Source organism: Neovison vison, chromosome 1, assembly GCF_020171115.1.
Source record: "Neovison vison isolate M4711 chromosome 1, ASM_NN_V1, whole genome shotgun sequence".
Classification (NCBI taxonomy): Eukaryota; Metazoa; Chordata; class Mammalia; order Carnivora; family Mustelidae; genus Neogale; species Neogale vison.
Genome location: NC_058091.1, coordinates 250,759,122 through 250,783,149, shown reverse-complemented (window position 1 = coordinate 250,783,149; position 24,028 = coordinate 250,759,122). Strand labels below are relative to the sequence as shown.

Here is a 24,028-nt window from a genome sequence, read left to right as displayed (position 1 = left end):
CCCTCTCCTCGCTGCCCTCCTTTAAGCTGTTTGAAAAGAATCTCTCCCTAATATGTACTCCACCATGTGTTTTTGTTTTTTAAGGATTTTATGTATTTATTTGGGAAGAGAGAACGTACGCACAACTGGGGGGAGAGGGAGAGGGAAAAGCAGACTCCCTGCTGAGCAGGGAGCCAATGGGGGGTTAGATCCTAGGACCACGGGATCATGACCTGAGCCAAAGGCAGCTGCTTAACCAACTAAGCCACCTAGGCGCCCCTGTACTCCACTACATATTAACAAGATTTGTCCTACTTTCTCCTCTCCAGACAGTGAGTTTCTCCAGGGCAGGCTTTGTGCCCATCATCTCTGTATTCAACAGGGTCTATATATCTTGCATGTAATGGCTGCTCCTTGAGTACCTATTGAATAGATGGATGTAAAGGAAGCAAGCTTTGTGGTAAATTTGTTTCTATTTTCTTGCGCAGAAAGCAACCACTTATTTGAATATTATAAAACCTATGTTGGAATATTTTCCTCCGAGAATACTCAGTATGCTCCTATGGCTTTCTTCTTTTTGATAATGTGGGTCCTTTATCAGTGTTATGTAGCACTAATTATAGGGAAGAGGAAAGGAAATTCTAGAAAGTAGTTCACTGAAGAGGAAAATGAGCATGACAATTCTAACTGTAAATGGAATAAATAATATGTTTGGCAAGAAGGACATCTTGAAAGGTGGTGTGCCTCTATTTTAAGAGGAATAATAATAACTTAAAAAAGCAACAGCTTAGAATTTTTTAGAAGAAACTGAACTTGCAAGGACTGTAGAATAGTCAAATCATTCAGATATTGGGCCAGTCTTTTCCTGGAATTTGATGGCCCACTGGATTTGAGAAGAGAGGGGGAAATGGCTGTTGGCCTGGAGAAAGGGACTGATGGAGATAAATTACAGGAATGGAAATGGTTTCACCCTGGGAATGGATGGATGGTGTTTAAAGGACTGGTGTGTCATATAGATGGTGAACTGCTGTTGTCATCGCATTGGCGAACACACTGAAAGAGAATGTGGGCCAACCCAGGCAGTGCATTTTGATGCTAAGGATAGGGTGAAGGATGGAATGAGATGGGAGGATAGAGGCAGGATTTTGTCTGGACACATTTCATGGGAGTAAAATAAAGTGAACATATAATGGTTTATTTTTAGGTTCATTAAAAAGGCCCAAATCATTAAAATGTTCCATACTGAGATCTCTCCAGGGCATCTGAGTTGGAGCTCTCTGATGGTGCAATGGGATTGGTACCTAAAGGAAGGCCTGATAAGGATCTTTGCTTAACTTATTACTTTACACGCAGCCGCTGTTAGGTTAAATGCTGTTGGGTTAGAAACCAATATTAACTATTAAATATTCACAAAGGTTCAGATGTACCTCTGCCTAAAGGCAAGAGAATGAGCTGTATGTACAGTCATTACATGCTTCAGATTTTCCAGAACATCTATGATTTTAAATAACTCTGCTATTTTCAATATACATTTAAGTATAAGATGAAAGTTTTGTGACTAAGTTCATAACTCAGAAAAAACTCTGTTGGGGGCACCTGGGTGGCTCAGTGGATTAAGCCTCTGCCTTCCGCTTAGGTCATGATCTCAGGGTCCCGGAATTGAGTCCCACATAGGGCTCTCTGCTAAGCGGGGAGCCTGCTTTCCTCTCTCTCTCTCTCTGCCTGCCTCTCTGCCTGCTTGTGATCTCTGTCAAATGAATAAATAAAATCTTTAAACAAAACAAAACAAAACAAAATTCTGTTGGATGTTGGGTATAGAAAATGGGGAGATTGTAATCGTGTGGTCTGTCAAGGGCCCCTTCTCTTTGGGGAATTGATTCTGTTGTAACTGATTTTATTATCTTATGGAGATACTTCATGAACTGAAATTAGGTTTGTTGGCAGTAAAAGGGCTAAATTAATTCCAAGCTCTCCCCCATCTCTCTTGTGTCCTCCCCACTTACGAAAATGCAAGGGCTCAGGTTAAAAAGAAAATCAGAGTATCAAGAGGGAGGTAATTTAAAGGTCAACATCTTCCCATTCCCACTTTTATTGGCTTCCCATTCTACTGAAGGTCAACGTCACCACAGCCTCCAGGTTGCTGGATCCATGGGCCAATTTTCAGTCTATACCTTAGATGATTACTTGACAGTATTTGGCACAGTTGACATTACCTCCTTCTTAAACTGTTTTCCTCATTTGTCTTTCAGAACACTTGTCTCCTCCTATCTCACTAGCTGATTTCCTCAATGTCCTTTTCTAGGTCATCATCTTCTCCATAGTCTTGAAACAGTACTGAGTCCTGCAGCTCAGGCCTTCGACCTCTTCTCTAGCTATACTCACTCTCTCCTGTATGATTCAAAACTGACTGATGAATCCATAATTTGTATCTCCAGCCCCATCCTCTTCCTGAACTCCTGACTTGTATAAGCAGCTACCCCACACCTCCACTTGGATCTTAATAGACACAATACTGTGTTCTCAGAGTTCTTACATATAGTTCATCTATTTTTACTTGTCTTAAAACTTTTAAGCTTCTAATTAAGCATCTCCATGCTCAGAAGTATATATAATTATCATAAATACTTTAATGTAGCTTATTAAATTCAAAAGAGGTGACTTGTTTAACCTCACACATTGTAGAAATTGTAAGTCTAATTTTAAAGTGATTAAGTAAATATTGGAAAGTAATGCCATTCTGAAAAATAGTCACTGTTTTTCACTGTCAGTATCAACATTATAAATAGTAGGTGTGATTTTCAGGTGATTGCTAGATGCTTTCTTCTTCATCTTTTAGAGTGATTACATGTAACCCAAATCCAGCTGAAACCTAATGGAGGTTGTATATGCAATTGATAATTTATGTTTGTATAGCTTTTTACAAATTGTTTTTTTTTTAAATAATAGATCACTTGAGATGCACTGAAAACTCTGAGTTAATTAAAACAGGTATCATTTTTTCTTGCCAAAAATTGAAGCTCAGAGAGAGTTGGTGATTTGTCTAAATCCCACAATATAAATGTTAGAGTTGCCTTTACAACTCTGGGTCATCTGACTCTAAATCCCATTGTTCTCCTGATACTCTAAGTGATTTTCCCTTCAAAGTAACATCCAGGCAGGTGTTCAGGCAAAACACACAGCAAAGCTATGACAAGAAGAATCAATTATTTTATTTATAATATTCAATGATTATCCTCACTATTAAGAAAACTGTGCCATGCCCTTGACATTTTTCCAGAGTCAGCATCCTGCTTAGATACTCTACTATGTTGATGTTTTTAAAAAATTATCTTTAATTATCCCAAAGATAAATAAATAAAATGGAGAAATAGGTAAAGAAGCAAATCACATTAACTTTCAAATCAACATTCCAAATGAAAAGAAATGATTTTCCACACACACTTGGGCTTATAGTCTGTGATAAGCGGCAGGCCAGTGTTCAGCTTCATGCTGTTTTCCTGACGCCCCTTTATTTATTTTTCATTAATCTGTCTCCCCTGTGTGCCTGGTGCTCAGTAATCTGCTCATCTGTAGCACGATCTATAATATAATCCATTGCTTCTCCCTCCATGCATTTTAATGAAGCCATTTTTGCCTCCTTTACATAACTGCTGTCCTGGTTTCATACTACAACATAACCATTCATTGTCACATCATTGAAAGCAAATCTTTAAAGGAATACCTCAAAATGGGATGGATACAGATTTTTTATTCCCTTTTTTCTTCTTTTTTAAAGAGGGCTTTGTGAACTCAGCAGCATTTTCATGATTTCATTTTCATTTGATGCTCAGGGTTGGAAATAGATCATCCTGGATGCCGATCCAAGCCATTGGTTTCCTGTGCCCCCCTTCATAGCCCATCTCTTGGCCAGATGTTCCAAATTCCTGCCCCCTGCCCCCCGGGGTGGTATCTGTCACCCCAGAACCAGAGAGGGCTGAGCAGGAAGTGCTTGCTTGTCATTCCTGTTTGATTTTTGTCTTCCTCCTAGGTTGTCTCGCTCCTCTCTTTCTGGTCACTGACCTGTCTTTGTACTTTTTGTTCTGCTCTGACCACCGGGCTGTGTACACTAGGGCTTGTGTTTGTCTGCCTAGCTTCTGGCTGTTGTTCTCTGTATGAGTCTGATTCATGGCCTTGTTCTAAAGCTGGTATCCTGGCCAATGTCCCTCTCCTGGCTGTTCAGGGAACCAAGGAGCTTCTTGTCCTGAACTTTTCCATCCACATCTTGCCTCGTCCTGACCTCATTGCTTTCTCTTCCTCCCTTCTCAGTCTTGCCTTAGTTTTCCAGACCATTCATTCATTCCTTCATTCATTCAGCAACCTACTATTAAATGCCTCATGTGTGTTGTTGAGACAAAGGTAAATAAGACATAAGCTCTTCCCATACAGTATTCACAAACTAGATGATAAACAAACACAAAAATGTGCAGATCTAGAGTCTGTGGGACCTGAAACTTAGACAAATTTGGGAAAGAATTCCTCATTAAGGAAAGAATGCACATTTCTGAATATTTAGTTTGGAAAGGGCTTTAGAAGGGGTCTATTTGAGCAAGGGCCTTGAAGCTTCACAGTGCACAGTAAACTACAAGGTGAATCCATCTGTATGCATGAAGAGCTTTCAAAAGGGGTCAAACTCTAGAATAGAAATATGTAGGGCACAAAGCAAAGGCAACTCATCTATCCCTGGATATCAGGGATGGCTTCCTGGCAGAGGCTATCTTTAATCAGTTTTAAAGGCCGAGTACTGTTTAACTAGATAAAGAATGGGGGAAGGAGAGAGAGGCAGACGGGCCATCTGCACAGAGCATCCAGCATATGGGTGAAGACCATAGTAGTGAGTCCTGGGCACTGCCAACAGGGTAATTTTGCTGGAGTACAGGGTGAAACCATGAGACTGGAGAAGGAAGCTGGTAGTGAAGTCCTTAGAATCTGCACCACAGTAAGGATCTTGAGCTTTTGTCTTTGCTTAGATTTTCATCTCACACAGATCCCTGTGGCCAGAGAATAGGCACATGTGGATATCTGTTAGGAGATGTGGCAGTTGTTCCGGGAGAAGGTGACAGAGTTATGAACTAAATTCGTAATAGCATGAATGAAAAGAGGAGGTAGGTCCAGAAATACAGAGATGAGATGTGGGGTAGGGAGGAACCACAGGCTTTCTAACCTGGGCCAGTGAGTGGATGGTGGACCATTGGATGAAAGTGGGGAGAGACAGAGGATGGTTTAAAGGGAGACAGTATGTTTAGTTTTAGGGCAACTCAGCAGAGACATTCTTTCAGAAAAATGAGGTCTTGAGACTCAGGCTGGGCCTCAGTGTGGGCACTAGGTGCTGATTAAAAAGCATCCATACATAGGTAGTCACTGAGAGCAAGGAAATGAATGAGCTAACCCCGGACGGTGTGAAGAGAAAGAATTGCAGGAACCAAGGATAGGAACCTGGGAAGGGAGCTTAGGAAGGCGTTGGAACCACGGGGAGATGGCGGGCAGTCTGAGGACAGGAGAGTCCAGTGTCATAGCTGCAAAAAGAGGAAGCCACGTGGACATGCTAAGTGCTGCGGTCTCACAATAAAAAGATCACTACGTGCACCCTGGGCTTGTCAACGGGAAGTCATTGGAGATGCAGATGAGGTGGTGGTGGGAATGAGCCAGATTTCAAGAGGCTGGGGATTGGGAGAGAGGTGAGGAAGTAGTGACGGCTGTGGACACGGTAGAGCGATTTTTGGAAAAGGTTAAAAGGTTAAAAGGTATTGGGCAATGACTAGAATCTAAGGGAACTTTTAAATTTATTGTTATTTTTTAAAGATGGAAGATGCTTCAGTGTTTTTCTTTTTCTTTTTTTTTTTTTTTTAAGTTGAGAGATCCTTGAGCCACATGCATATAGCCAGAGAGGTTAAATATTCAGAAGGTGGGACAAAACGAGGTCCAATTATCTGTGGCACTGTCTTCCCTGGGAAAGCTAACTGGAGATCCTCTTGCTCCTTCTAGAAGATGAAATCTGTCCCTCTCCTATTTGGGAATTTGAGAAGTACAGGTCTGGCTGGTTGGTTTTCAGATCTTTTATGTTTTCTGTCAACTCGAGGTTCAGTGATTGATTTATTGATGGCCCCAAGAAACGTGTGTGTATGTTGGCCTACAGTGGTACTGAGTCAGTTAGCATGGAATGAGAACAGGGAAAGAGTAACAGCAGGTAGAAAGGAATATCCTTACCTCTGACATCCCTCTCTTTCTGTAATCCTTGCTTCCTCGCGGACTTTCCTGGCAGGGAGCTGTTTGCTTCAATAGGAATAGCATTATTTTGGGGTAGAAAAAGATCAGGAAATGGTCAGTTTGCTTTTGCTTCTGGAAACCTGTAATTGAAGCCATTATTAAAACCACCGGTATCCGTTCTAGAGGCAAAGGAGTTCAAAAGCTACGTCCCAGAAGCCATCTCAAAGCTGTGAAACCGAGATCCCATTTGCCAGCAGCTGAGAGCAGAGAAAAGTTGGCACAGACAATAAATGTGAAAACGCTTTATAAACCAGAACGTGCTCTACAAATGTCAGTTATTACCATCCTTTCTGAAAGCTGTTTGCAGAAATATTTGCCTGAAGACCCCACAATACTCAAAATAAAACCACAGTAACTCAAAGGCAGTTGTATTCCTTTTTAAAGCATATGTTTTATTGTGGCGTAGGAAACTCAACTTCATTTTCTGCTTAATGTCCACTTGACAGACTTGGTGGAATAAGAAGTCTCCTCCCGTCTCTCACGTATCACATAAATGTGTGTTGAAGCAGGCCTGTTACCACGTAACCACGCCGCGAAATGAAAAGTACTTCTCCACCATGCCTCCTCAATGGCTGTGAATAATAAACATCCAATAAGCACCACAGCACTAAAACCCAATTAGTATTAATGTTAAAGAGACTTTCACCCATTAAAGGAAGAAAAAAAAATATGCTACTTAGTTATAATCAGGGGAATGATGAGCTATGGGCAAATAACAAAAAAACAACATTAGGATTCATGGTGGGTAACACGTTTACCATTTGTGCTTGGAAATGTACTGAACTTAAAACAGGAACATTAAAAAAAAAACCAAAAAACAAGGGTGTCTGGCTGACTCAGTCGGTAGACCATGTGACTCTTGATCTCAGGGTTGTAAGTCCAAGCCCCATACTTGGCAGTAGAAATTACTTAAGGAAAAAAAAAAAAAGAGCAAATAGGAACGTTATCTTGTGTGATCTGATTTTTAGAGACAGGGGAATCCAAACCCAATCATTCCTTCCCAAACTCAGTGATCTGTATCTCACTTATTGATACCAGAATATGTATGAAGATGACTTTATTTCTCTAATTCAAGGCTTTGCTCCTGGTTAAAACACACATTCTAGGGAAATTTAGTTTTTTGTCATTGCTAAGTGTGAATGAGTTTCTGTTTTTTTTGTTTTGTTTTGTTTTTGTTTTTTTTTCTCTGAAGTAGGTGGATGTGTGTTCCTATGTAAGGGTGGGAGAGAGACAGGCAAGGCAAGGGACAGCCCATGATTCTCTTTACAGTTAGTGTGGGACTGGGGAAGCCTGAGGTTTCACAGCAGGGGTGGTGGTAATTTACCCCATTTCCATCCTTCTTTGTGGTTTCTGAGCCTCAGTGGTTTATATGTTACCCATTGTGAGTAAACATGTGTCCAGAGAAGAACCATATTTCCAGATTTCCTCCCATCTCACTCCTTCCAGCAGGGGCTGCCAATGAGATACAGGCAGAAGTCACTTGATGTGACTATGGAGAACACTCCTTAGAAAAGGGACAGGTCTTGAAGAGACATATTTTTTGCCTTCCCACCTCATGTATCCTTCTTTCTGCTGGGAATGCAGGTTTGATGGCCTCCAAAGCGCTGGTGCTCTAGCAACCGTCTTTCCAGTATGAGGATAAGGAAAAGCACTATTGGAATAGAGAGCTGAAAGCAGCCTTAGTTTCTGGTGACAATAGGGAGTTCTCCTAAGAGGTCTGGACTGCTCACCTTTGGATTTCCTATTATAAAAGGAAGAATGAAATTTTTTTTGCCACCCTTTTTTCTTGTCTCTGCTACTCACAGCTGAACTCAATTCCTAACTGATGCGGATGTAGGTACATTTTGTAATAAACACACACACACACGAACAAAATAAAAATTTAGAACCCTGGGAAGAGTTCTGTGTCCATTTCTGGACCCCACACCCAAAGGTGGATAAGGACACTTGGTAACACTTCAGAGGAGGGCCCCCCATCCCTACACACATATACACACACACACACACACACACACACACGTGTTACCTTGTCCAAATACATTAATTAGACGTGTGATTGTAGTATTCCACTGAGTCTCATGATAGAAATATTCCTTGTTTTCAAGTCGTGCACAGTCTGTGGTAGATCACACAGGTGCAAGCATGATAAAATATTTGAAAAACAACGGCTGCAAAGTCAAGTTCAAAAGACTAGACATATTTGGAGAGAATATAAAAAGTGATATAGAATGTCTATCTGAAAGGATTATTGTGCAAAGAATTTTGACCTGGCAGTTCACATATCATGTGAGAACAAAACAAGTGGCAAAGATACTGATCTAGAAAGGATTTGCAGTGAAATGGGAGCTCAGAGGTGAATTTACTGAGAAGCCAGTGACGCTTACCCATCGGAGTCCTCATCTGCATGGACTCCGTCCTTCCAAGGTCTCAGGAGAGGTGCTAGACGCATGTTCACATATTCTTCTGTGTTTCTAAATTTGCAAAAGTAATACATTTTAATTGCAATCAGTTCAGATCACTGTTTCTTTCCAGCTTGACTCCCCCGTGTTACATTTCCCCTTCTGTTGGACAGTGGTGGAATAACTGGGGCTTCTCTGGAATCCAAGTAAGAGGAAAGATAAATCAGTCTTGTCTCTTGTCAATGCCTAGTTAAAATGCAAGTTCTTACCTATATAGAAGAATATATATATATATATATATATGTATATATTTAAGTGGAGGAGGGACTGAGGGAAAGGGACAGAGAGAATCTTAAGCAGGCTCTACACCCAGTGCCAAGCCCCATGCTTGGGGCTTGATCCCATGACCCTGAGAGCTTGACCTGAGCTGAAATCAACAGTCTGATGCTTAACTAACTGGGGAACCAACTTCCCCAGGAATATTTTTTTAATGAAGTATTACAATTGCATAAACACCACATATATTGTCTTTTTCGATGGGAATCGCACAACATAAGATCTATTAACATTCCCGTACTCTCATGCAGAAACCTATAGCGCAAACCTACAAAACATTGATGATGTCCATGTGGGAAGTCATGTTTTGTGTATCCCATTATTAAAAGAATATTTTGATCAACCATACAGAGGCAAGACTGATTTATCTTTCTATTTTCCCTACTGGAAATCTTACAAAGTGTATAAAATAATTCCTAAGAAGAGTGATCAAGCATTATGGTAGGAGGGGCCACTAATCTTCAGGTCTTCCCAGGAGAGTAAAAGAAAACATTTGTGTTCTCTCCCTTTAAAATGGCAAATAAACCAAGGGAAAAATACATACCATATGAAAAGAGCCTCTCTCTTCCTATCCTGGCACACAAATGAAAAGGATTAATAGGATTTGAGTGTGAGTGAGCTTAAAGGTCCTGTGATCAGATGAAACATGGAATTTTACAGATGAAACATGGAAACTCCCTGGAGGGTCAGCGATGCTGCCAAGGTCAAGCTCTGTGGGCCACAGAGCCAGGCCCCAGGGCACAACTCCTGATCCTCAGGTGTGTGTTCTCTTTGTCATAGTCACGTTCAATGCGGTGGGGAAGTTTTGGATAGAGTTGTTCATTGTCACATTAATACTCTTTTATGAAAAATGGATTTAGTAATTTTTGCTGGAGGTATAAAAAAATTGAGTAAGTCCTCATTTATTTGAATTGACTTGAGCGCATGGCCTGCCTGAAGGTTTCAGAAAAGGCTAGGTAAATTTTCAAGATCCTTTTAGCCTTAATAGTGGATGATTTTCATTCATCCATCCTCTTTAGCAAGCTTTTCTGGAGGCATCTTCCATAAACAGAGCATCATGTTGTGCACACAAAATAAAATAATAGAATAAAAAAAATAGAATGTAAAAACATGGAGCTCTTCGCTCTCATGTGGGAGGAACCACACCACTCAGGCGCCAAAGGATGTCTTAAGTATAAATTGTATGTAGGCAGTGACTGAAAAAAGTCTCCATTGACCAGAGCTACTGCTAAAGCAAAGTTCTCTGCTGCAGAAGAGGACCAAACACCCAAGTATAGTGGATTGATTCAGCTGAAAACAAAGGTATGCAAAAAAAAAAAAAATATATATATATATATATATATATATATATATATATATATATGCAGTAGTTGTGAATTCCTGCTTTCATTGTTAAAAATGCCCACTGATGGAGACAAGCTATTCTTGCTTCCACTGTGTTGGTAAGAGGAGATACTCAGTTTCCCCGCTTGTTAATGAACAGACATACATGTTTTTTTTTTAAAAAAAAAAAAAAAAACCACCATCTGAGAGTTTAATATCCAGTTGGGGAGAAAACCCTATTTCTCCCCAGCCAATATCCAAACACATACATTTAATAATAGTACATGGCACTTATCAAAATTATGATACAGAGAATTGAATGCCATAGCATTCAACGGTCATTGAACCAAATTCTTCTCCTTAAATTAAAGTGTGTGTTAAGATTGTCTTGAAGATATTTAAGAGGGATAAACTACTTTTAGCGTTTTCTAAGGCAGAGTACACTCCCCTTCACATCCATGTTGAGGTTTGAGTGTGTAATATGCAGGTGTCCTAGGTGGTAATGGATCCCCTGCTAGGATGGGGCTTATGTACAGAGAGGCTTATGCAGAGGAAGTCAGTGCCCCAGCTTGGGTGGTAGAAGAGAGTCAGGGTAGGGGTGCCTGGAGTGCAAAGTCCATTGAGCATTGGATTCTTGCTTTTGGCTTGATGTTGGAGTTGTGGGATTGAGCCCTGTGTGAGGGCTCTATGCTCAGCTCAAATTCTGCTTGGGTTTCCCTCTCCCTCGTCCCCTCTCACCCCCACTCTCACTCAAAAAAAAAATAAAAAAATAAATAAATCTCAAAAAAAAAAAAAAGGAAAGAAAAGTATCAGGGTAACTATCTTGAAATTCCATGTATTCTTATGTCTGGTATTCTATGCACTATTTCTTTGGCAGGGGGCAAGTAGTATGTAAAATGATGTTATTCTAGTCTGCAGTATTTAAAGAAACAAAACAAAAATGAATATATTTTAAAGAAACATACACTGAAATCCTCCCATTCCCTTCCTTGCCCTTTCTCCCATTCAAGCCTCTAGGCATTTCTGGGCTCCCCACTAGGGGATTCTCCTTAGCATGGTGTGTGTGTGTGTGTGTGTGTGTGTGTGCGGGCGCACGTGTCCCTGTGTGCTTGTGTGCACTGCGGGGTGGTGGGGAAAGGTGGAAGTTGATGCGAGACAAGTTTGACAAGAGTTTGTTCATTCCAGGGGGAAAGTCTCTGCATCCTGCTTCCCAAGCAGAATGCTGGGGACCTGGTAAAAACCTGGAAAGAAATGGAGCAATTTGAGACACAAGGGCCCTGTAACTCTAAGGCAGAGTCTTGAACTTGAAAGACCACAGAGCGAGACTCTCTGCACAGAATCCAGGCCTGGAAGGTATAGACAGCTCTGTAGGTTTCTGTGGCTTTCCATGTCCTGATGGAGCACGGAGTCACAAAATGACCACATGTTGGAAGTTGGAGATGGAGTCAGATGGATGGGATCAGGGGACGTCCTACCCATCCTGCAGCCAAGGGCCAGATGCCTCCTTTCCCAAAATGTGACATAACTTTGACCTTCTGGAACTTTGATGCTACCCAAGGGCAAGGCCCAGGGGTCTCCAGCTGACCAGGGAACTTCCTGCTGTCTGGGGGCATTAGGCTTTCTAAATACAAATTGGGTTTTACTATAGAAGAATAAAGTTTTATTTCTGACACCTAGAATTTATTCACTGAGATTCGTGCCCACTATACCAATTTATTTTTCCTCCTAAAATATGTCTTAAACAATTACTCTTGTCTTTGTTTGAGCCGTTGAAGTTTCACAGGCAGGATCCAGATAAAAATTCACACACTACTCCTAAAGCTGCTTGACTCTGTGTGGTTTCCAACCAATTTTCTGGTTAACTTTGCAGAGTTTAGAAACTTCAGGCTAAAGATTTGACATGACACTCGACAGAAATAAAGGCTTCAGCAAAACCCACCAGAGCTGTCCTTCAGATGAGTGGACTCTCTTCTGGAAACATTTCTGGCCAGTTGTTATGGGGCCTGTATCTATTGAGATTCTCCCAGAATTTACAAAATGGAAAAGTGGACTTTATCAATGCAGTGTTAGCTAAACTTTCATTCTCTGAGAATAGTAGCACCTCAGTAGAAGGCAGAAAATGAGGGAATCGGATATAGCCTAAGCCAAAGCTTACCAGCTTCTCATTTGTTGGAGCCAGGGAGGGTGAAGGGGGAGTGAGTAATCGAAGTCCAGGTGCTTTAAAACCACCTAAAACTTGATGGTCAGTAAGCTTCTGGATGGTTGGATTTGTCAGAGCAGCAAGGAAGGGGAAGACCATTTTCTTGAGTGCGGAATGAATGCATGATAAAAAAGAAGTCTGTGAACCTCCACGGGCACTTAAGCAGGTGATCACATACAGAGATAGAGAGGAAAGATCAGGGTTTCTACCCAGTTTAAGTCTTGCACAGGGACTAGGTAGAGTCCTCCCTCTTCCCATTAAAAAAAATTGAAGTGAAATCCACATAACATAGTATTAACTATTTAAAAGTGCACAAATTAATGGCTTTAATACATCCGTGATGTTGTACTGGCGCTACTTTATCAGGTTCGAAATTATTTTCATCACCCTCAAAGTGGTCACCTCCCATTCTCCTCTGTCCCTGATCCCTGACAACCACCAGTCTGCTTTTGGTCTCTACAGATGGACTTTTTTCCTGCATATTCATATAAATGGAATCATATGTGGCCTTTTGTGTCTGCGTTTTTTAATTTAATGTAATGTTTCTGAGGTCCATGCACAGGTACAAGAAGTACATGAGAGTACTTCTTATTTGACACACTACTTCTGATGGGCCACAGGAAAGGTTAACATTTAATTGCTTGTGTTTATCACAGCTTTCAAAAGAGGAGACCGAAGTTCTGGTTCATTTCTTCAAGCAGACCTCTTCGTCTTCTGTATTCTTTATCCTCATTTGAAATGGACATTGGTTGTTTTGCCTGTCCAGACTCAGAGTCTCTTGTAATAGCTCCTGACATTGTGAAGGCATGATTTCTCCCCCACTCAGTCTTTGGAGTTCAGAAAATGCTGATCTAACTCCAAGAGTGGGTGCTGTCCTCAGGATGCCCAGTAAAGGCTTTATCTCCTTGGCCACAGTTCAAGACGACACATACTCTAGTGGCATGGATCATTCTTGGACCACTGAAAAGTGTTTCCTTTCTGTTGGACTTGAAGCTAGAAGGTACAAGCCTGCCAGGTGTCTCCATGTAGAGAGTTAAGCCAGTGCAAAGAAAGCAGAGGGAAAAGAAGGTTCATAAGAGCTGAGTTCTGGTGACATTGTTGAATCACTTTGAGCGGCCGTGTTTAATTAGTTACAAACCTTTTTTTTGTTGTTGTTCCTTTATTTTATTTATTTATTTATTTTTTTACAACAGTCTGAGTTGAATTTCTGGCATAGCTGTCGCTAGAGGGCGTGAACATGACCATAATGACCTAGGGCTGGTCTGGTGTGGATGAGAACATTCCAACCCCAGGGAAATCCTTAGTGTTCTTTGAAGTGAGGGCGGCTCTACTCTACATCTTCTCATTTTGTCTCAGTAGTGCTTTATACTTTTATAGCAATAGCAGGGAAGTAAAATACTATTTGGAGTTTTGATATTTGCCTACCTATCCATATCAGTATCTTTAATCTTAAATATTTTTAGCGTAAGTTTAAAAATTCTAAACTTCTTTCTCTTTGGTTTCATGACATTAGCTCCTTGATAGGGATATTCTTTTTAGTTCACTAGAATGAAGGATAGACTTTCATTCAATAGCACAGAAAAAAATGTGGGTAATTTTACCAGTAAAAAACCTTGAGGAATAGCATTTTATATCATCAAGGTCTTTCTGATTCAAGGTGTCATAAGTACCACAAACAGAAAAAAAAATAGCTTTTGAAAATTAGAGTGGTTTTTCCCCCTAAGTCTTTTTAGATTCTCATGTTTTACACTAATAAAGTTGGGAACTTTGCATATTCCTTAAAAACATTCTTCTCTCCAATGTGACTCAAAGTTTTAAGATAAACTCCCAACTAAAATTTGGTAGAAAGTAAGCAGCAGAGAACTTTCCTCCCATGTTCTCTTTTGCTTTAATTAAAAAGAAGATGAATTATAGAGGAATAGTCCTAAAGGTGTATTCTTTTAGTCAAGAATGTCTCTTTTTGTCATGGAGATTCAGCTTACCTTTGGGCCTCTTGCAACTATACCAGAAGTGGTATAGTTTCATCAAAAACTATTTTGGCATGTAGTGGTTAATCAAAGCATTTCTTTTAAAAATTTAGATTTCATACATTTAAAAAAACTCCTAAATAATCTAGTTGGGTATTGGTATGAATTGAATTGTGTCCCCCCCAAAAGCTATATTAAGTTCTAACCCCTAGTACCTCAGAATGTGAGCTTATTTGGAAAAAGGGTTATTACAGATATAGTTAAGATGAAGTCATATTGGAATAGGGTGGCCTCGAATCCAGCATGGCTGGTGTCCTTATAAGGAGATGGCCATGTGAAGACAGTGACACATATATGAGAACACCAAGTGACAATGAAGGCAAAGTTTGAAGTTCTGGATCTGCAAGGCAAGGCATAACAAAGATTAACGGGAAACCCAAAAGAAGCTAGGAAGAGTTAAGGATTTGCCCTATAGGTTTGAGGGGGCATGTGGCCTTGCTGACACCTTAATTTCAGAGTTCTGACCTCCAGAACTATGAGACAATAAATTTCTGTTGTTCCTAAGTCACCTCGTTTTTGGAACATCACTATGGCAATGCCAGGAAACTGATAAATATATTTTTATATAATGATAATTTTTTTGCAATGATAGACAAGGATACTATAAATAAGACCCCTACCCATTTGACTATCAAGAGACTTTGAACCGTTAGCCACATCTACTCTGAGAATGAAGGCCATCCTAAGCCTCCAGACTTGCAGTATGCCAAAAAATGTCAACATCACTGTGAAGGGACACATAGTTATTATGAAGGGTCCCAGAGATTTAAATCATTTTAATCAATACAGAGCTCAGTCTCCTTGGGAAGAAAAAGAAGAGGCTCCAGGTTGACAAAAGGTGTCAGTCAGCATAGGCTGCTATAACAGAATTCCCCAGACAAGGTGATTTGTAAACAACAGAAATGCATTTCTCACAGTGCTGGAGACTGGGAATCCAAGATCAACACTCTAACAGATTCAGTGTCCTGTGAAGACCTGCTTCCCATTTCACAGATGGCTGTCTTCTCACTGTGTCCTCTTGTGGCAGAAGGTACAAGGATGCTGACTCTCCAGGATCTGTTCTACAAGGTCACCAATCCCATTCATGAGGGTGCCACCATCATGACCCAGTCACCTCACAAAGGCTCCATCTCCAAATACCATAACTTTGGGGATTAGGTTTCAGTAGAGGAATTTGGGAGGGACACAAACATTCATTCTCTAGCAGTGGGGAAAAAGAAAGGAACTGGCTACAGTTCGGACTATCTGTAGTCAGGTACAGAAGATGATCAAGAATGGGATTCTGGGCTTCCCATTACAAGGTGAGGTCTGTGTATTCTCACTTCTCCTTCAGTGTTGTTATTCAGTAGGATAGGTCTGTTGTTGAAATCAGTAGTTTTGGAGGGTGGAAAATAGTGTAGTGTTTGAATGAGTCCAGGAATTGCTTGTTCAGTAGTTCAAGCCCAGAAAGATGACTTAGGTCTTGAAGGAAATGACATTGAGTATGTATCATGTTTGGCTTCTTTGATTCAGCCACAATAGTTAAAAGCAAGAATATCAGAAAAATTTTGGATGGTATATGTCTCTGGGGGGAAAAAAAAAGACAAACAACAGAAACAGTTCCAGCCTGATGAATAAGATCTAAGAATTGTCCAGTTACAGAAACAAGACTCTGGACCTACTTGTGGTATTTAAAAGATGCGGTAGAAGTCTTCTATTGATTTCAGACTTGTTAGAAAAGAGAGGGAGAGACCCTAATAGGTGACTTGGCAAAATTATGATCCATGATCCTTAAAAAAATCTTCAAATTCTGTGTTATAAAATAGAAGGCTGTAATTATGAGAGAGTTCAAAATGCCCCAAGGGCATGATATGGGAAGAGGACGGTGTCCTGCCCAGCTGTTAACTTGCTTGCACTGTACCCAACTTCTTTCTAAACCCAGAGGTTCTCACACCCTTGTGTGGGATCTCTGCATTTCCTCTCCCCTTCTCTTCTCCCCTACTCCCCCTTGCTCCATTAAAAACAATCCTATAAAATTTTGAAACAAGATCTCTGAAAACACCAATGCCCTTTAGATGGGATACCAATGACACAACTGATTTACTTTTAATGTGTGATAATTCTGTTATTTTTGCCAAACCACGAAAGCATCCAAACACACAAAAATCCAGGCTGGCAGCCACTTGGAAGGCATTGCCAACTTCTAGGCGTCCCTGGGCGGCACCTTGAGAATTGGCTGTGATAATTACCTAGCGCAGTGTTTCTTAACCCTGATTGCACATTAAAATCACCTGGGAAGATTTTTTTAAACCTTCTCACTCCAGACCAATTAAATCAGAGGCTCTAGGGAGAGGGCCTTGGCATCAGCAATTTGTAAAAGATCCTCAGGTGATTCCAGCATGCAGCCAGGGTTGAGAACCGGTGGCTTAATGTCATGTTGTGTTACCACTGGAGTCAGGACACTCTGATAACAAGAGGCAGAGGTGAGCACCCATCCCTGCCCCTTACAGCTCTCTGCTTTTTGTCTGATTGGAGTTATAATAAAGCCTGAGTGGAACTAAGATTAAGCCTGGTAATTGTCATGGCAATGCCCTAGATTTTTCTATCAAATCCAATCTTATTTGTGGCGGGAGACGCAGAAGTGACTCTAGTGATGTTAAAATATTTCTGCTACTATTTAGAATATTCAGCATTAAACTCAACAGAGTTTTCTCGTAAAATTTCAAACATGAAAACTTTTAAAAACAGCAGATATCATCCGAATAAAAAAATTATCATTAATTGTAAAGTGTGCTTGATCACAGAGAATTATCTAGGCAATCAGCATCATGTATAGCCTTTAATGCCTTCTGTCTGCTGAATGCGAGTTCTGCATATTGATCACAAATTTGCAAATTTTTCTAGCTTATGCCTCATCACTCCCTTCTTTGATTAAATATAAAATAAGTGGGATTTGATCATCATAAAGCTGGGAGGGACCTGTGGAAACCATTTTGTCTAGCCCTGTCAATTTGCAATTGTATACCAAATCCACGAAGAGAGTCAGGCTTTTCTGGTCCTTCTGTTAAATTCATGAATGCTCTAGTATCCTTCTGCTGCAGCATCCTTCTAATGGCTCCCCCTTTCCTGCCCTCCTTTTTCTCCATACTCCACAGACTCTTTGTGATGGTTCTAGACACAAATCCAATCAAATCCCTCCCTTCCTTGCTTGATATTCTTCAATGTCCCCTTATTTGCCTCTGGTCTGAATTCAAACTCCTTAGCGTCACCTACAATCCTTTGTGAATGATCTCACCCTGCCTCCCTCTGCAGATTCATCTCCTAGAACCTCTTTTTTTCACTCTAAATTGTAGTCATACCAGAGTTCTAAGTGGTCTGAATGCAGTTCTCCAAATGTGTCCTTATACCACCTTGTGTCTGCACATGCCATCTTTTCTATCTGAGATGCTTTCTCTCCCCTTATGTAGGGAGACTCTTCCTCTGTTCTCTCATTTGTATAGTTCATATTGGGTGGTAATGAGCAGGGGAGATCACAGCACAAGATGTGGAAAGTGGGAGAAGACTTACTGAAATGACAGTAGAAGTTTGTTGGATGGATTTTACTTCTTGAAATAAAAAGGTCTTCTCAATTCTTTCTGTATAAAGATCTTCAAAGTTCCATATAAGACCAAGGTCAGATGGGTTGAAAATGGAACTCTCTTGGGGGCAGGTGGTAGTAGTGGTTGTATTTCAGGGACCACAAGTAGAGAGAGGATGGTTTTTTTTCTATCTGTCTGTCATCATCATCACCATCATTTGTCTTTAGTTGGGTTTCAGGTGTGGAAGTTTAATTTAACCACACTCTTCAGTTCATGGCATCTTACTAGCATTGCTTTACACAAAGATGCTATTTAATCTAGTTTTTTTTCTTTTAACTTTATTAAAAATTTTATGCAAATGCTTATTCCTGTTCCCCTTCTACCACATAGGAAACCCTTCTGATATATTTAATGTTCATCTTTTTATTTGTATGTGTTCTTTGGTGGTCCATCCAAAAATTGACTTTTAGTAGTACTGTATTCTATACTTAATTCTCTAGCTTTCTTTATTTCCATTGTGTTTTTAATATTATACCTGTTGCTTTGTGTATTTGGAGTCTGGCTTTCTAGCTGCTCAGCCATCACCTTTCACCTTTGCATGTCTTCCCCTCCCCCATCTTGGGGACTGAGCCCCTGGAGAGCTTCCAATATTCTGTCCCTATCGACAACTTTGAAAGTATAGCCTCTTGTATGTCCCCTTATGGATGTGTGCGAGCCTGTGTCTGTGATAGGTACTCAGGAAGGGGGTTCTAGATGTTTACACACTTGACCTGACCAAATGGTGCCATTGATTTGCCAGGTTGTATGACAGAATGTGCGCCTGTCTACATGCCTGCCGGCACAGCGTGATATTGTTACCTCTCCACCAACACTGGGTATGACCCAGCTCTCTAGGATCTGCCCATATTAGAGAAGTAAGATATGGCCTCATTTTGCTTTCCTTATTTTATTTCTTTTAAAGATTTTATTTATTTATTTGAGAGAGAGCATGAGCCAGTAAGCACACAAGCAGGAGGAGTGGCAGAGGAAGAGGGAGAAGCAGGCTCCCCATTGAGCAGGGAGCCCGACGACGCAGGGCTGATCCCAGGTCCCTGAGATTAGGACCTGAGCCGTAGGAAGGCAGCTCTTTAACCAACTGAGTCACCCTGGTGCCCCTACTTTTCTTATTTTAAATTGACCTTATATTTTAGAGCAGTTTGAGGTTCTTAATAAAATTGAGGGGAAAGCAAAGAGAGTTCCCGTCTATAATCCTGTCCCCACACCAGCCTCCTCTGCTGTTAATACACTGCACAAGAGTGGTACATTTGTTACAATCGATGAAGCTGCAATGACACATCATAACCACACAAAGTGCAGGTGTACCTTAGGATTCACTCTTGGTGTTGTACATTCTGTGTGTTTTGACAAATATATGATGACATATATCTACCATTACAGCATCATACAGAATAGTTTCACAGCCTTAAGAATCGTCTGTGCTCTCCCCCGATTCATTCTTCCTCCTTCATAACCTCTGGAAACCACTGTTTATTTTTGTTTTTGTTTTTATTTTTTTATTTTTTTTTACTGTCTTTTACTTTGCCTTTCCCAAAATGTCATATACTTAGGATTATACAATATGTAGCCTTTTCAGATTGGCCTTTTCCACTTAGTAATATGTATTTAAGATACCTCCAGATCATTTCATGGTTTCATTGCTTACTTATTTTTAGTACGGTTTAACCACAGTTTACCCATTTGGCTACTGAAAGGCATCTTGGGGGCACCTGGGTGGCTCAGTGGGTTAAAGCCTCTGCCTTTGGCTCAGGTCATAATCCCAGAGTCCTGGGATCGAGTCCCACATCAGGCTCTCACCTCAGCGGGGAGCCTTCCTTCCCCCCGCCCCCCACCCTCTGCCCTGCCTCTCTGCCTACTTGTGATCTCTGTCTGTCAAATAAATAAATAAAATCTTTGAAAAAAAAAAAAGACATCTTGGTTATGGTAGTTACAAATATATCTACTACAAATATGGGGGGGCATATTTTTATATCAATTTTCAACTCATTTGAATAAATACCAAGAAGGGCCATTGTTGGATTGCATGGGAAGAGTATGTCTAGTTTTGTAAGAAACCACCAAACTGTTTTCCAAAGTAGCTATTCCATTTTGCATTCCACCACCAATGAATGCGAGCTCCTATTCCTCCACATTTTCACCAGCATTTTGTGTTGTCAGTTTGTGGATTTTAACTATTCCAATAGGTATTAGTGTCATCTCACTATTGTTTTAGTTTGTATTTCTTGAGTGATATATCATGTAGAGTATCCTTTCATATGCTCATTTACTGACTGTATGTCTTCTTTGGTGAGGTGTCTATTTCGGTCTTTTATCCCTCTTACAAATCAGGTTTTTAATTTTCTTACTGTTGAGTTTTAAGAGTTCTTTGTGTATTTTGGATAACAGTCCTTTATTAGATGTGTCTTTTGCAAATACTTTCTCCCAGCCTGTGATTCATCTTCTCATTCTCTTGACAATGTCTTTTGCAAAGCAGAAGTTTTTAATTTTAATGAAGTCCAGCTTACCAATTATTTCTTTCATGGAGCACGCCTTTGGTGTTATATCTAAAAAGTCATCACCAAACCCAAAGCCATTTAGATTTTCTCTGTAGATTAGACTTAATAGAATTTCTCTATTTTGTAATAATGGCTATGTTTAGCAATCAGCTCACAAAATTCCTGAAAATTTAACAATCATCTCTTATGAGCTGGCATGAGCCTTCTCCAGCATACCACTGCATGTAGCCATATGGGAATAGAGAAAATTGGATTCATTATTTACAGTATGTGCCAGAATAAATTCCAAATGGATTGGAGACATAAGTGTAAAAATAAAATGAAACCATACAAGTACCAGGAAAGACGTGGATAAATTCTCTATAACCTGGGAGTGGGGAACAATTTCTGAATTATGGCTTAAACTCCAGAAGCCTTAAGGGAGGTTGGATTATATTAGTTTCATAAAATGAACTGAGAATTTTTTTTTTGCATTTTTTGGAACAACTTATATCACATGGGAATTGTGTTTTTAAAAATTTAATAGAGTCCATTTAAAAAGCATCCAGGTCTAGAGATCTTTGGGATAGAGTTTTAACTACCAGTTCAATTTCTTTAATCCTTCTGAATCTATTTTAAATTACCTTTTTCTTTTTGTGCCAGTTTGGCATTTCGTGTATTTTCTGGCAATTTGTGCCTTTTAGCTATGCTTGCTCTAAAATCTATATTTCCTCCTCTTCAATTTTTTATTGTGTTTTACTTAGTTTTTTAACTCATTTATTTTCCTACCAGTCTTTTTCAATTTTTAAATTTTTTTTAAGATTTTTTAAAATTTACTTTTCAGAGAGAAAGAGGGAGAGAAGCAGGCAGAGGATAAGATGGCTCCTGGTTGAGCAAGGAGCCTGATGTGGAGCTCGATCCAAGGTCCCTGGGATCATGACCTGAGCTGAAGACAGACCCTTAACCAACTGAGCCTCGAGGTGTCCCAGTCTTTTTTTTTTTTTTTTCTCTTAAGAATTTTATTTATATACTTGGGAGACAGACAGCTCACAAACGGGGAGGGGGACGAGCAGACTCCCCATTGAGCAGGAACCCTGATGCAGGGTTGAATCCCAGGACTCCAAGATCATGGCCAGAGCTGAAGGCAGTTGCTTAACTGACTGAGCCACCCAGGTGCCCCTCCTAACAGTCTTATCAGAGATTTATCTTGATTATCTTTTCAAAAACAGAATTTTAGTCTTATTAATCTCTGCCACTTAAAAAAATTATTAAATTATTACAGTGGTTTTTTTTTTAATCAAATCCTTTCTAATATTCTTTTTTCTTCTTTGAGTTTCTTTTGATGTTCTTTTTTAAAAATCTCTTCTTGAGTTGGATGCTGAGCATATTTCTTTTAAACTTTTATTGTTTCCTGATAAACATATTTAAATATATATATGCTCTTCTAAATTTCTTTAATGATGTCCCATATATTTTGTGTTTTTATATTCATTTAATTCTAGATTTCTTCTCCTTTTTTTTTTAAGATTTATTTATTTGAGAGAGAGAGCTCATGGGAGAGGGACAGAGAGAGAGAGAGAGAGAGAGAAAATCTCAAGCAGACTTTTTGCTGAGTGCAGAGACTGACTTGGGGCTCAGTCTCATGACCCTGAGATCATGACCTGAGCCAAAACCAAGTCAGGACAATGAACCAACTAAGCCACCCAGATGCCCATAGATATTTCTTCATTTTGATTATAATTTCATTTTTAACTTAGGAGTTATCTAGTAATATGGTGTTTTCAAAATATGAGACATATAAAGAAATTCTGTTATGTATTTCTAATATTATTTCATTATGTTTGGAAGATATAATATACAAGACATTATTCCTGGTGAGTTTATTGAGACTTCCTGTAGACATGATACATTCATGTTAATATGTGTATGTTTCTAAAAATGTATATTTGCTTGCTATTTGTTGCATGAACTATTATGGCATGTGTATATCAGAAGATATATATTATACACAGCATACCATCACAACATACCTATTAAAGATCTGGACAGTATAATTAATAGCATTAGATAAAAATCTACTTAATTTTTATTTTCTTAATGCATTTCTGCTAATTGCATGTTAATAATTACAACTATTTATATGTTTCTGTCTGTATGCTGTCAGTTACCATAACCTGTTATTAGGTCCATATAGGTTTGTGATGGTTATATCTTCTTACTTTATTGTTTTGTTTACCTTTTATCTCAACTTCTTTTTTGTCAGCTACTATCATTGATGTTTCTTTGTGTGTATTTGGGTTTTATGAACATTTCTCACAGACAATGTATTTTGGATTTTGTTTTTTTAAGATTTTATTTCTTTATTTTGATAGAGAGAGAGAGCATGAGCAGGGGGAGAGGCAGAGGGCCAAGCAGGGAGTTAGAGGTGGGGCTTGATCCCAGGACGCTGGGATCATGACTTGAGCCAAAGCCTGACACTTAACCCACCTAGCCACCCAGGTGCCCCTGTTTTTATTTCTTAATACTATTGGAGAGCACTTATGTTTTTACTTGTGAGTTAACTGCATTTACATTTATCGTGATTGCTTTTGTGTTAGAAATTAGTTCTCCTACTGTGTCTCTTATTTTCGATTTACTGCATTTTCTTTTTGTTTTCTGTTGGCTCAAAAAACTATTTTGTTTTTGTTCAAATGTGGCTGTCTTTAAGACCTTTGCTCATGTTTACTTGTTCTTATTCTTTTTTTTCTAAAGATTTTATTCACTTATTTGAGAGAGAGAGAGAGAACATGTGCATGAGCAGGGAGAGGGGCAGAGGGTGAGGGAGAAGCAGACTCCACACTGAGCAGGGAGCCAGATGCGGGATTCAGTCCCAGGACGCTGAGATCATGGCATGAGTCAAAGGCAGATGGTTAACCAACTGAGCCACCCAGGCATACCTCTTCTTCTTAATTTCTTAAACTTATCAACATCTGTATCTTTCTCCTAACTAGACAAGTAATTTAGTGAAATTGTGTGTGTGTGTATATAATTGCTATTTTACACACACAAACACACCCATGTCATAATGGTTCTGCTTCTCTGATTGAACTCTATTATACCCAAATACAGAAAGAGAGCAAAAGTTAAAAAGAGATAAGGAAAACCCCAAACCAAGAATCATCAGAGTAAAACTCAAGACTATCAAAGACGAGGCAAGAATTTTAAAAACTTCCAGACAAAATGAAGAGATCATTAACAAGAACAAGAATCAGGTTGAACAGTGGGCACAAGATGACAAATGGAAAAATACATTATAAATATTAAAGGAAAATAAATTTGAACCTTGAGTTTTATGGTTAGCCAAATTGTCTTTCCAATGTGCTGGCTTAAATAT

General features: G+C 39.6%; 1 protein-coding gene across 3 annotated transcripts in view; it reads left to right on the top strand.

Moving 5' to 3' along the window:
- MEGF10 (multiple EGF like domains 10) overlaps positions 1–24,028 on the top strand; it is a 343,784-nt gene that overhangs the window by 69,028 nt on the left and 250,728 nt on the right. The window contains exon 1 of one of the 3 annotated variants that reach the window (XM_044228423.1): positions 16,938–17,029. The exons of the other annotated variants lie outside the window; for them this stretch is intronic. The gene's annotated coding sequence lies outside the window, so the exon portion shown is untranslated. Of the gene's footprint in view, positions 1–16,937; positions 17,030–24,028 lie in introns of those variants that run through there. 3 annotated transcript variants of the gene reach the window in all.